This window comes from Stegodyphus dumicola, chromosome 7 (genome assembly GCF_044657685.1).
Source record: "Stegodyphus dumicola isolate Sdum_Otavi_A_Nest chromosome 7, ASM4465768v1".
Classification (NCBI taxonomy): domain Eukaryota; kingdom Metazoa; phylum Arthropoda; class Arachnida; order Araneae; family Eresidae; genus Stegodyphus; species Stegodyphus dumicola.
Window position 1 is genome coordinate 153,206,396 of NC_140774.1, and position 15,261 is coordinate 153,221,656.

Genomic DNA, 15,261 nt, shown 5'->3' on the forward strand with positions numbered 1-15,261 from the left:
TTAATTTCAAATAATTAACAGGAAGCACTTTCGCAAAGGATCCGTTAAATGTAAACATTGCCAAAAATGGCGATAAAAATTCAAAGCTGGTAACCGGGCGAATTTTTTGTCGGAGCAGCAACCTGGTTTGCTCTTAGACAAAGAATATTTCTCGTCTGTTCGGGGCTCCGTTTTGCCGCTGGCTAGCGGTGCGTCACTACCGGGTGAGGTGATGAATACTATAAGAACACAGCCATACTATTTTTAGGGGCGAATTCAAGTGCAACGCTCTGATAAATTGCAAATGTTAGCTCGCAAGAGGCGTTCCTGCTATCGGCTGCTAAAGTCGAATTCAAGTGCAACGCTTTACCGCTCTGGTAACTGATGACGTCAAAATTGCAATGGGGAGCTGGTTTGCTCTCGTGCCAGGAGAGCTTGTCCGATAAACTACATCAATATCCAATGAGACTGCGTGTCGATGTAAACAAAAAACATCAGTTCCCATGATTCTTCTGAGCTTATGGTGAAGTGTTTACTGCGTTGTAGTGTGGTGTAACGAAGTGTTTCAGTCCTGAAAACGAAGAAATATACAGACATGTAATGTAATGTGTACAACTTTATTTACTTTATAGATTCCCTCCAAAGTAATCTAGAGCAACAGGTGTGTGTAAAATATATTTTACTTTTCAGACAAAAATACTTGCTTTTTTAAATATAAACCACAATTTTTCCCATTTTCAAATTACAGCATTTGGTTTTTATTCTTCTAATAGTAAGTTTAGTTTAAAATTCAAATTTGTGTTATATTTATATTGTTCAATGCAGATGCATGATTCTTCAGTGACAGTAGGCATGTTTACCATATGAAATTTAACTAGTTCTTGAATTATATAGTAATTAATAAGCCCATCTATGTGCAAGCAGATAAGCCTGCTGAACACTGCTATCCCAGTCTCTCTTAAAATCCAGGTGAAAAAGCTAGCTGCATGAGTGTTCTCTTCATTTTTTCAATGTATAACATGAATACTAAGTTTTCCTTAGTTTTCCATGCAGGCATTCCTTCCCTTAGACATTCATTATGTGATGCAACGGTTAAGAGCAATTTTAAGGTTTATATTGTACATCGTTGGGAAAATATAAAAATGAAATTAAAGGTATTTCAATATAATACAATAAATAAAAATTATATGAAACTCTGAATTGATGCTAGTTCTAATGTGATATTAATGTAATATATACATCCAGAGTAAAGGTTTAATTTATAAATTATGCTTTGTGTTCTGCTCATTATATTGTGCATTTACAGTACACTTCTGCTTCTTAAGTGAAAGTTTGGACCCATTCTCGTTTGATATCAGTTATGTTCAGATTTATTTATTTCATAAAATTTCAAAAAACAACTTTTTTGCTATTAAAAGCTACAAGTGCAGAAACAAAAGCTTAATTTCTTTACTGTAACTGTGTCATGCTTCTCTGCTGATAATGAAAGTCGTCTTTTAATAAGATTTCTTTCATTTCATATATTAATTATATCTTTTACCATACTGGTTGCCATCTTTCATTGTGCATTCTTCAATATTTTTTGGTACTTACATATTAACACAAATACCTGGATCAGTTTGGTGGTCTTTATAAATGAAAAAAGAAAAATACTTATCAGGAGAAGTACGTTGTTTTTGCAGCTTGCTTTTAGCATAACCAAACTATCAATATTTATCTAAGTTGGCAAACATATCAAAGGAAAAAAAACATTTAACAAATTTTAAAATACTAATTTGAATTATTAAATAAAAATTATATGATAGTTTAAAAAAAATACATTTTCCACAAATTTTTTGTCTAATTTTTTAGAACTATTCTTCACTGCTTGTGCCAAGTGATCAGTTTTCACTAAAAAAAAAAAAAAAAAAAAAAATCAGAGAATTACATAAACTTGATACTGCATGCCTTGTCTATGTACCAAATTCATCTCATAGTTGTTTCCATTAGAAATTTTTGTACTAAAATATTCTATTCCTGCAGAACTTTTAACACAGCTTCTTCTTTTGATGGTAAGCTCCACAAGCAGTATTTTAAATCTGAAATTAATCTAAAACAACTATTCGTATTTAAAAACCATTGGAACTTGAAATACAACATAAGAAACACATATGAAAATGGTGACATTGCTTGAATGAAAAATTGTCATGAGCATGTTACCTGAAAAATTTTGATGCATAATCATTGCCAGAGTTTGGCACATTTTTTAAAATTTGGTAACTTTTATTAAGATGGTTTCAATAATATGCAAATATCTTTTATTCTTATGATTGCTTCATTGTATACTTTTCTCCTTTTCCTAGAGTGCAGTACAATATCACAAGTTTTCCAGCCAAATGCGGTATGCATTTCAAGTTTCTATACATTTATATAAATTTTAAGAGAGTAAAATATTGACAAAAACTGCATTAAGTTTTCAACTCTTGTTTTGTTTTTCATTAAAAATTTGCTACGATTACGTATAATTCATTTTTTTTAATGTAAATGTTTTTAAGTATTTGTAGGATAAAGGCAAGTTACACTTATTCATTCTTTCTTTGATATAATACATGTAGCTCTTTACCTGAAATCAATGTTTGTCAAATTATTGTGCATAAATTAGAAGTATGCATGTTTCTGTTAAGTCAGTTATGTTTCAGGAACTATCTTTAATGAATTGTATAGAAAATTGTGGACAAGGTGTTAGGTGTACAGGAACATGGTATATTATAAACATGTATAGTATCTCGTAGTATATAAACTCATAACTTTGATTATGCAATATGCTTTGTATATTATTTCTGAAAGCATGTATATTTCAATCAAGATTGTTGAGGTTAATTGTGCTTCTTTTATGCTATCTCTGAAAGCATGCATATTTCAATCAAGATTGTTGAGTAAACTTTTCTGACTTTATGCTATCTCTGAAAGCATTTATATTTCAATCAAGATTGTTGAGGTTAATTGTGCTTCTTTTATGCTATCTCTGAAAGCATGTATATTTCAAGCAAGATTGTTGAGTAAACTTTTCTTACTTTATGCTATCTCTGAAAACATGTATATTTCAGTCAAGATTGTTGAGTAAATTGTGCTTATTTTATGCTTTTTTTCTTTTTTACATTAGAAAATTCCACACTTTTATCACGAGGATGACATTTAGGAATGACAAGTTTGTGTCTATTACATAAAATCTAATGTTTTCTGGATTCTTCTTTTCTTTTTCTTCCCAACAGAAAAACTTTAATGGTATAAATCAGTGGTTTTCAACCTTTTGACTTATAGTGTACCATCTAAGCAAAAACTGAAAAACATTAATACCACCACTAATTTTACAATGATTATTTTTCAATTCCTCAATAGAAATATTAAAAACATATATATATTGCCATTTGCACACTCTTTGTATTAAATATGTACACATAAAAAACTATTAGATTAAAAACTGATGATTACTTAATTATCAAAATTAAATTAATTATTCATTTGATTTTCAAAATTTCAGTTATAATACTTTAATATTTAATTTCTTTATGTCTCCTCTTATTTCATTTAATGGTAAATTAGGATCCACTTTTTATTTTGGTGAGTATTTATATTTCAAATTTAACATGGAAAAAATCATTTTTCACACAAACAGGTTGTGCGAAAAGACGATACAAATTTGATAGCTTTATTTGAAATGCCTTTAAATTCTTTTTTTCGGTTCAGCCAAAAGTTAACAAGTGTGTCATTCAAATTTTCGAGTCAATTTCGATCAAAGGAAATTTCTATTAACTATTCTTTTCTTAATGAGATTTTTGAATTTAATAGTTAAAAATACTTTGTTTCTTTGCGTACCACCGGCTAAGAACCACTGGTATAAATTAATTATAACAGATGTAAATTAATATTTCTCATACAAAAGAGTTATTTCAATTCTTTTATTGTGAACATTATATACAGAGTATGTCTATTATTAAAAACAAGATTTTAAGAATTTAAAATAATAATCATTAAATCCTCTTGATCTATAAACAGTCTTAAAAATTATAAAGGGAAAAAAATTGAAAGTTAAAGAAATCACTATTATGAATTGTTCCTTTTTAGAGAAGTTTCATTGTTTAATTAATTATAAAAAGTGTTTTACATTATGAAATATAAAAATTAAAAATATTTGAATTTGAGTGAATATTAAATTTTCCCTCAGATAGAAGCTCAACTATTCGAAGCAGGAGACCGAAGAGAAAAAAGGAAGAGAGATGATATTACAGCTGCAGAAAAGGAAATAATTGAAATGCAGAAGAATATATTAATGTACTGTGTGAAATATGTGACTTGTATAAGCAATCAGTTGCAAATCAGACTGCTGTCATAGAAAATCAAAATATAATTATTAATTTATTAAAAAAATAAATCATGCATTTCAAATATTACAGTGTTTTCATTCTTGTATATATTTCTGCAGTGCAGAATTCATATTTTAATTGTAAAATTTACTACTTTCTTAATTTTATTAAATTTTGTGATTATGAAAATTATTTAAAAGAAATTCACAGATCCATTATATGACATAAACATTATAATAATTTTAATACCACTATTATAAGTCTCGTGAAAATATTTATGCATTTTACACAGCAATTATCTTTTTCCTGGAGGAAATGGGAATAAGACCTGTATGAATCTAGTCAATGTATTACAAATTTTAATTTTCAGATATAACATGAAATGAATTAAATTGTTTTTCAATTATGTTAATAAGTTATATGAATGAGATGTGGTATTAAAAATTTCATTTCTTTTTATCATTGAAGAAATAACATTCGATATCCTGCAGCTCCATAAGAATGGCAGATAAAATTGGCATTCTAATTTCGAAATTCTAAAAATACAGAGTAACTTAAAGATGACAACTATTAAAGTATGGCTAATGTCTAGTTTACAATAACAATGTTAAGTGAATCAGACTGTATTTATTTTCCCCTTCTCTTTTTTTGGCTGAAAAACAATTTATTATACACTCATGATTTTATTTAAATGTATTTCTTTTAATGGCAAACCCACTGAGGTAAGTATGCAGTAAGTTATTATAGTGAATGCGTAATTATGATATAAATCTAAATTGAGCAAACAATCTCTCCCTTACTGTAATGTTTTAAAATCTAGAATTAAAAGAAAAATGTATGTTCTTTAAATAATACAAGAGGATATGGAGGCATAAATCATAGGCTGTTTATTCTTTACATATTATGCTAATCAGGAATTGCAGCAAAACCCTGCTTAATCGAAGAATACGCTCACAGGAATGGTGGAGGAAAATTGAACTGTCCAATAATTGTTTTGCCCACCACCAAGAAGCCTGGGTATACGTAAACAGTATAGAGTGAAATAATTGTTTTTAGGAAATGCATTTAAATATCTTTGACAGAATATGTCAGTTTTAACTTGTACTATAATAAATAAGCATGAAGTTCTTATGCTATTAAATGTGTATTGTCACATGGAAATTTTCTATCTTGTCTCACGGAAGGGAAACATTTGACTTTTTGGAAGAAACTGAATTTTGATGCAGTAAATCTTATTGCTAAGTTTGAGATAAATTAAGTGCAATGCTAATTCATAGTGACTTACTATTGTAAATCATGACTGGCATACCAACACTGAAATATATATATATCGAGTCTATTAAGTTATTTCTGGTAGTCAAGAGGTTTTAAACATAAATGATGGAAACGAGAAATTCAGAGGGAAGAACAATAATGATAAAATTTGTCAGTATGCATTTGAAACCAGGGCAAATAAAATTATTTAGCATTATTATTATCAATTAAAATCAGAGTTGTGAATTTAGTTACAGGTTCAAATATAAACCATGGCTTGTGGGTCCCCAAGAATATATTATGAAAGTAATTTTTTCATAACATATTCTTTATTATCCATGAAGGGGGTTTCACCTTTGCCAGAGGTTCATTGTTGCCCACTTTGGGTTTTTATTATCGAGTTTCAAAATTTAAAATTAATTCATTGTGCAATGCAATTTCAACATGCACTGACTGAAAACTTTCTGAAGGTACCAACTCATCATCTTCAAACACATCAATCTCAGGATTTTCAACACAATACCTTAAGCATATATTATGTAAAATGGCCACCAGATATGACCATTTTACATATTTTGCTTTGTGAATACAATAGTGTTCCACCAGTAACGTACAGTACCCTAAATCTTGATTTGATCTCTATAGCTGCAGGAACTTTTCTGTGCTTCTCATTATAGAGATATTCCCATGATAAAATGGGATTATAATCCACTATCTCCCAAAGATATGCACAATGCGACAAAATACTATCTAGATTTTGTTAGAGTCCACTCAAACTCCATATAAATGCATCATGAGTAGTGCCTGGCCATTGTCCTACAGCATAGAGAACTCTCAGACCAGCATCCCATACCTAGAAAAACATAAATCCTAAGTCAAAAGAAAGTTTCATCTGAAATTTTAATACACAGATTTTTAACATTGAATATAGTTGATATATTAATAAATCAGTCTTTTTAAGGAGTTTACTTTCCATTTTTAACAAAAATATGTCACTGTTTTTTCATTATTAAAAATATGCAATAAAACGTTAAAACAAACAAACAAACAAAAAAAAAAAAAAAAAAAAAAAAAAAAAAAACATTATAGCTACCCTTTTTTCATTAAATTGTAGTAAATAGGTGATTCTAAAAGCTTTTGTATTATTTAATATCAATACTTCACTATAATTATAGTATAGATAGCTTTTTGTTATTATTATTTGAATAATAGGCCAAGGAGGTTAGAATCTATTCTAACCTCCTTGGCAAAATCACTTCAGCCATCTTGTTTACAGTCGCTGTTAAAAGTTTGCGGCAGGTCAGGAGTAGCCGCAAAATTCCTCTATGGTAGTGGCGTATTTTCAGTAGGCGTGTCTAAGGCTCCTTAGGAGCCTTAGGCGTGTCCGAAAAGCGTTGCACTTGAATCCGATTTTGCAATGCAAGTGCGATTACTATGACAAGCGTTGCACTTGAATTCGCCCCTTAGAATAGTATGGCTGTGTTCTTACGTAATTTTTAAAAATCTTTAAACACGCAGAACCACAGGCCTCCTAAAATATTATGATTAACGTGAGCCGCAATAATATACGTTTTAAATAATTAAGTTTTTATTTTTATGACTGTTATTTTTACCTAAAATAATAAGAATTAAATCAGTTTTCATGCTTAAAAATTTGATATACTTTAATGCATTTTTAAAAATTACTTTTCAGAGGATGCTAGGTGTTTATATACAATAGATGATTAGAATAAAAAAAAATATTATTGTTTCTCTGAGATGACAAAATAGTTTTATGTATTCCCAGTTCATCAAAGTTAGTAAACCACTGCTTTGAGTAATTAATCAAATCACTGCTTTGAGTAATCCTTTAATGAAGATATTCCACTAAACAGTTTTTTAAGTTTGCATTACACGTTTGGCAACGAGTTATGTAATCCGGGAATGCAGTGCAAAGGACTGTGGTTCATAATTAAGTATGCTAACATAGAAAGTTATCTGAAATTTAAACGATTTTAAAATTTTCCGATTGCGAATATTTTTAAACATCTGGAAATATCAGACTCTGTAATTAATACCTGAACATCTTGTTGACGTGAGTTCCCTTATTATATGCGAAAACTTCGGCTTTCACGCGCTTTGAAATGAATAGTTTCTAATAAAACATGAATACAAATCTATAATAAATCCGTGCTTTATGGGTTAGAAGTTCATATTTAAATAAGTTATCATGGGTTTAAATTGTTTTGAATCATATATTTCACTATATTATAAAGCATTTAAAATGGCGTCTGATGTCCCCTTTAAAATATGGCAGATTTCAATGTTTTCCTACGATTCAATATTATAGAGTCTGTTTTTTTCGTTTTTCTGAACTATTATAACAGTTTCATAGATCTGTAATAGTTTCTTACCTTTTTTAAATTCGTAGCAAGTTGGTGCGTGATACTGTGCTCTGCACATCTTCATCAGTGTCAAACATAACCCTTTATTTCTTAAATACATAATGCCTGAATAATAAATACATAATGAACCTGAATTGTTATATAAATTATTGCTATTTCTCTTCGCTATTGCATTTTTGATAACTGTCTTATTCAAAACAGAATCTTTTTAATTTTTGTTTGTGTGATCCATTCTAATTTTTGTATAAGCTGTAAAATAGAAGAAAACTGTAGTCATTCTTTCATTACAGTTAATTTTTAATACATATTTTCTTTTAAAATGCTAAGTTTTCTTGAAAAGATGCTTTTGTATTTTAATTTGTACCATAACTATCTTCAAATAACAATCTGATATTAGGAAGTGTTATCTATAAAGTGTTATTGCTTTTTTAAAATCAAATTGACTTTCTTCTTAAAAGAGAAAGTCTTCCATCTATTAAAAGACTGACTTTATAAACCAAATTATATATCAGTTAATGAAATATTAATGGTTAAACCTGAAATCTTTTAAACTGCATGTTAGAATTCATGATAATCAAGTACCTGCATTGACTTCCTCGAAGTCAGTACAGTGTTATAAGAACGAATGTATTCAAATTGAAGCTTTAAAAGATTTTCTCTAGTTCTACTTGAGCAATTGACATTAGCTCAGAAATCGGTATCTGTCACATGGCCACAATGACTAGATGTGTGCAATTATTTACACCAAAACATTTAAATTACATTATATAAAAGACATTAGATGCACATATTTTTCTGAGTTTATGTAATTGAGTATTTTCATGATTCAGCATTTTATACAATAATTCTGTCACGAGACTTAGGTTTTGGGCCTTTTTCTATTTATATTTTAAATGTGCAATAAGTTTTAAGCATTTAACCTAGTTCTTCTGTTCCCTTTGCAAATAAACTAAGTAACATCTGTATTAGAATTTTTGTGTTCAAGATAGTAATTTAGAAATTTTGACAGTGAGGATAAACGTTCTGTTTAATAAAGCATTACAGAATCAGATTTTAATATTTTTATGCTATTTATAGTGGCTCATATTTGTTTTCAGATACTTGTATTTTCAAAATTTATTTGTATAAATCTTCTATTAAATGTTGAGACTTCAAATTCTGTTATATTATTTTTACTATTTTAAGCCTTGTTTGTTGCAAAATAAATATCATCAAAATATTGTGTGTAATAAAATAATTTATTCAGGAAATGTTAATCAGTAATTCACATAATAATTTGGAAATTTTGCTAAGCATATTTTGCTCAGCAAAATCCTCTAAATTATTGCTGCTTCTAGGGCAGATCATACTCCAAGATAATTTTCGTATACCAAACTTTGACACATCCAGTTTGTTCATTTTATGCATATACTAATTTCTATAACATTATAATTGTCTGGCAATTTCTTTTGGTGCTGTTTTATACCTTACTGTGTATGTATACTGTGGGTCAGTTTCATTACATTCTATATGTAGCTTTTTGGATAATCGTCAATTTGTGATTTTTCCTTAATTAATGATAACCAGTATATATTTAAGATTGATTTCTAATTGTCTTTCATAACATTTTAAGAATTCGACTTTTTATTTAAATTAAGCTAATTACTAGTTCTTAATATAATTGGAATTTAAATTAATTTGATTCATCTCATATATTACAATAAGTGTTCTAAAGTATATGAACACTTTAATATGTTTGTTATTCTGTGATAAGCATTTTCCCGTGAGTTCACCTTATCTGTTATGGCAGCTATCACGGGACAGCGAAACTATCTACTATTTTTTTAAATAATGCCAGTTAAATTGAGTGCCATTTTTCCAAAAAAGTAATGCCTAAATTCTTTGATGAAAAGTAGCATGTATGGATCACAACTAATGTTCCACAAGTGCATTTTAAAGTTGATGATTAAAACTTTGAGCAGGCCAAATTCTTTCACATAGCAGCCATATGCAGATATCTTATAAAATGCTTCTGTAATATATAAACTCCTTGTGGCCTATCTGTTCAACCAATCTGAATGGAATTTCAGATATTGTTATTTGAAGGTATGTATGTGAGATTTCGATGATTTGAAACAATAGAGGTCTCACTGTTACAGTTAGAATGAAAAATTTCAAAATTTTCGAATAGCAACGCCCGTTTTTTCAGTGCAAACTGAACAACACATTGAAATCATAAATGGCGTTGGAGCGATACACGTGCAATGAAATTTGTTGGTATAAAACATTTTCAAAGAACATTTTGAAGAATCAATAACAACATAGGGAAGAGAGAAAAAACTAATAGAACGTAAAATTGCATGAAAAATCTTTGTAACTTCATGTTTTATAGCATCTTCCAATTATAATAAATCATTCGAATTTGATGTGTACACCTTAGGTGTTAAATAAACCCAGAATCAGAGATCCATTTGAGTGGGGTCAGGTGATCACTGCGGTCATAAATCTGCAAAGTTACAAGAAATCACCCTATGCAGCACTTGCTGAACACATGTTACACGTGGAAGGGCACCATCTTACATCTATACAATGTCATAAACAACATTTCACTGTTGCAATTCTGCAACATTGTCTCATACCCCAAGCACTAGTGATGGAACATGAAGATTTTCATTGGTCCATAGAACACAGTTATCAGTTATTGGAGTGTATGTTCCTGGTGGAGAAATGCACCTCATCCATTCATATCTGCAGTGGCCACATGCTGTCATTATCATATCTGATGAGGAAAAAATTGTTAACATGGACACACTTTTATTCATCTCCATGTTGCTACATTTGAATACGCTGTTATCAATATGTAAACATCCGTGGAACTGGGTGCAGTAGCTTGAGGACTGTGGTTTTCAGTATATCCAATTGCAAGCAACACTTCTCTTGCCAGAGCTGTAGAGTCGGTAGGGAAAATGACTGACTCCGACTCCTGGAATTTTAGACTCCTCCTGACTCACTCCGACTCCCTCATATATATATACAGTATAAAGTCCGAAATCCGGACTCGTTGGGGTTTCGGCGATTATTTGGGATTTTTCCATCAGTTTAAATCTAGTAAGATGGCATGTAGAAATTATAAAATTAAAAATATGAAATTGCGATTTATGAAATAATGAAGTATTTATGATCTAAATGTAATATTTGGGTCTATGCGTATCATCAAAAAATCTATTTTTACCATATGGAAAGAAATTTTTGGTAAATTTTTCCTCGGCAACATTTTTTAGCACAACGGAAATCTAAAGCGTGATGTCAACATAAAAAGTTTCCACACTCCTTTATTATTCAAATACTAACATAAAAAAATTGTTTAGGTATGGCTACATGAGGCATTACTCAAGTTGTCATGTTTAGATAAACATGCGTTAATGAAAGGGAAGTATAATAAACAATGATTCACCAGGTTGGCATCAGATTAACAATGTATCTGCAAGCAATATGCCAAGCAAATATGCAGCAACGGAGCAAAGCCAAGCAAATATGCAGCAACGGAGCCAAATTACTGATCATACAGAGTTATGCTAAAAAATGATTGTTTCTTCAATAACAAGGTATTTTATTTAGTGTCGAAGTGAAATAAAGAATTGGGACTCTCCAGATGTTTTATTATGCATGGAGGAGGAAATCAAATGTGCATGCGTAAAGCCTACGAGAAAAATTTTGTTGGTGGTTTGGATCATTCCGGATAATGGACATCCGGATTTCAAACTTTATACTGTATATATATATATATATATATATATATATGTAGACATATACACATGAGTTACAGCTTATTTTAAATTATTTATATTAATTAGCATTTAATATGAAATAGAAAAACTGGCATTAGTTTTTCTAAGAAATAGTATAGCTTCGGTAAGATCTTCTTTATTGGAGGGCCATAGATCCGATTTGATAAACTTAAGAGCTGAGAAGAGTCCTTCCACACTAACTTGAGTATGAGGAAGATCTGTTGCTGTTAGGGTTACTTCTTTTAACTTTTCAGGAAAGATTTTTATAAGTTCAAAAAGGTGTGTTTTGCAAGCACAATCAAATTTCTCTATTTCTTCAAAGGCTGTGCAGAAATCTTGTTTGTATTTTTTCATTTTTATAGCTAAAGGCTCTTGTTTCTTTATTTTCATTCACTTTGCCTCAGCCTTTTTAATATTATGCAAAACTATTTCTCAAAATCTAATTCACCACTGAAGATACTGATCGAGACTCAATTGCAATGTCTGCAGTTTGACTGTCCTGATTCTAATTCTCCAATTTTTCTGAGAATAATTTCATTCTTAATGAAAGCTCATAGATGACTTTCTTAACATTTTTAATTTGTTCGTCATCTAAGAAAATTCTGTGTTTCGGATCTCCATATATTGAACCCAGCAAGATCTCATTGTATAGTAAACTAGTTTCTCTTTTCTTCATTGAAGAAATGATTCCTTTCTGCAATAAACCCTCTATTTCAGAAAGAACAAACATCCCATTCTTCCATTCTCGCCTCCTGTCAATTCTTCAGATTGCGGCTTTTTTGTGGCGGTGTAGAAAGAAGAGTTTCCAATTCTGCAAGATCATTAAACAGTCTTTCTGTTAGTGAAACATTAGGGTTATCTATATCTTCTAAGAAAGTTCTGAATTCTAAAAACCTGTTTATCTTCAAATATGTACTTCCTTATCACGTTACTGTATCAATAATTGCTCGTTTTCCTGCTCGCTTCCTAAAAATGGCATCAATTTTGGAAGTTCTTGGTGTCAAAGATTCCAAAGCGAGACTAACAATTTTAGCGTGCGCAAATGCTGCAGGAACACACAAGTGCAAACTTTTCATAATCGGACAACATGCACGACTTCGAGCACGGATGAAGGAGTAACGATTTTCCCGGTTATATATCGTGGAAATAAAAGAGCATGGATGACACAAGTGTTGATGAATGATTGGTTTGAAAATAATTTTATACCCGAGGCTTGGCGACGTTTGAATTCGGTTGTTTTACCTGATGACTCAAAAATAGTTCTGATTGTTGATAACTGTTCGGCACATACTTCACTTAGTTTTAGTGAAAGATAATGTATCCGTATTATTCTTCCCTCCAAATTGTACGTCTATCATTCAGCGTATGGATATGCGAATAGTGCACGTGCTGAAATGCAAATCTAAAGCAGCATTTTTAAAATCTATGTTAAATTTTTTTAACAGTGGCAAAACAATTCAAGAATTTTTGAAATTTTTTAACATAAAATCTGCCGTGTGGAGCATCGCAAGATTGTGGGAGGATGTGTCTCCAAATACGTTAAAAAATGCTTGGCATAATTTATGGCCATCTACCATATTTCATGGTGAGGAGGATGAAGATGATGGCCGCAAATTTGAAGGTTTTCGGACATCGCAAACTAAAGGTGAAATTTTTCAGTTATTGGATTTTGTAAAGAAATGTGGAGAAGCGGTAATAAATGAAGATGATATAAGAGAAGTTTTTCATTGCGACAACAATGCCCCAATCATCAATCAATTAACGGCTGCGAAATCTGTAGTATGGTTCTAGATCCAGAAAATATCGCTTCTGATAGTGAAGAAAGTGACACAGATGTTATTGAAAACGAAACAATTTCGATTGACAAATTATTCTTGACACCGCAATAATAGGACTTGAACAGCGGAACTTTGTAACTGAACAAGAAATTATGTCTGTTTATAAAATTAAAGAGAAAGTATTATCACATAAAACGAAGCAACTTAAACAACTTACGTTGAAAGAAATGTTTAATAAAGTAAACAAATAAATATTAAGCTTTTTATTTGTAAATTTGATACCCTTTAGTTCATAATTGTTCTTTATTTCATAAATTATGGTTTCATATTTTAAATTTTATAATTTCTGCATGCCATCTTACCAGATTTAAAATGATGATCTATAATCTGGAAATATCGATAATCTGGAATCGACGAAGTCCCGACGAGTCTGGATTAAAGACTTTTGACTGTAATAGGCTAGCAAATTCTAGAAGGTACTGGTCTAGGGGGAAAGATCCTAAATTGCAGAAAATTAGTTGAAGGTTGCGTGTTCGTGAAGAGCAAAGGCATCATATTTTTTAAATATTTTACATATATATATATTGGGGATTTTTGGTTTTTAGCTTTTGTTCCTTTATAATTAGGGCTTTTATTTTTAAAAGGATATATTAACATAAGCCAAAAATGGCAATCAAGATTTTTATTGGCAAATGTTGCCAAGGTAGTCGTCATAGTACGCAAGTATCAAATTTTTACAACCTCCTTAGAGTAGATGTATTTCTAAGCATACCTGCAAAAATTTACAGCTTTTTATTCAAAACTTCCAAAGATATATGTGAATGCAAAATATGGCAAAAATATATTGCCGTATTTTGAAGTTTGGCATATTTGTTTAAAATGATGATAACATCAAATGTAGTTTAGGCTCTTTGTTAAAATGATTTGAAAGTAGGAATGATATCACTTTTTTCCACTAATGCACAATATAAAAAGGTAGGAACATTGTGACTTTTTTCCACTCCTACTTAATGGAATGTAAAGGAAAATAGATTGCCATATATTAAGAAGTTTGCCAAGTGAATTATTCTTGGTTCAAACTTAAAAAATTGCAGCAAGGTAAATTTTTGAATTTCTCCGTAAATTTCACATCAAGTTTTACAGAATTTAATATTTATGTATAATTTGAGTCGTAGATTCGAAATATGTAAAAAATTGGTATCTCAGAAAAAGTCCGATTTTGTGTCAAAATACCTATGTTAGAACAAGGCTGTGTATAAATCTAATATATATCCTAAGTCGTGCTTTCGAGACATTAAAAACACAATTTGAATTTCGTCAATCTGCCCAGTAGAATGGGAGATATAGAATTGTCCCATTTTTTTTTTTTCCTCCGCAGTGTACAATATCACATAAATATTCTTAATCTAACATTTTTCTGTCCACATATGGCAGGTGTCTGTAACATAGTAAGGTAACATAGTAAGATTTGCCCTTCTATAGCACACATCACTTTTGCTGAAAGCTAAAAATGTAAAATAAATTTATAGCACTGTAAGTGATGTATAACATTGATTCATTATTATTTGATTTATATGTGGTTATTTGACCATGAAACCTAATACTTGGAGGGCCCACCAGCAGCTGAACAATAATGATGCTGAAAATTAGTAGTTTGAATCCTGGGAAATAGGCTGGCTGCATTATCATTTTCATAGTTTTCCTCAGGTTGAATGTGTATATGAGCCAGTTTCCCTTAGAAGATCCTCCATGAAGA

General features: G+C 30.3%; 1 protein-coding gene and 1 long non-coding RNA gene across 3 annotated transcripts in view; both read left to right on the forward strand.

Moving 5' to 3' along the window:
* The first annotated feature begins 255 nt into the window (after positions 1-255).
* LOC146996551 (uncharacterized) lies at positions 256-4,406 on the forward strand. The gene is made up of 2 exons (XR_015041917.1): positions 256-640; positions 4,184-4,406. It is a non-coding gene; the product is annotated as an uncharacterized LOC146996551 (long non-coding RNA).
* A 3,079-nt stretch (positions 4,407-7,485) lies between these two features.
* LOC118199317 (uncharacterized) overlaps positions 7,486-15,261 on the forward strand; it is a 106,936-nt gene continuing 99,160 nt past the window's right edge. The window contains exon 1 of one of the 2 annotated variants that reach the window (XM_085820933.1): positions 7,486-7,531. The gene's annotated coding sequence lies outside the window, so the exon portion shown is untranslated. Of the gene's footprint in view, positions 7,651-15,261 lie in introns of both variants that reach the window. The other variant, XM_085820932.1, reaches the window with a different exon arrangement.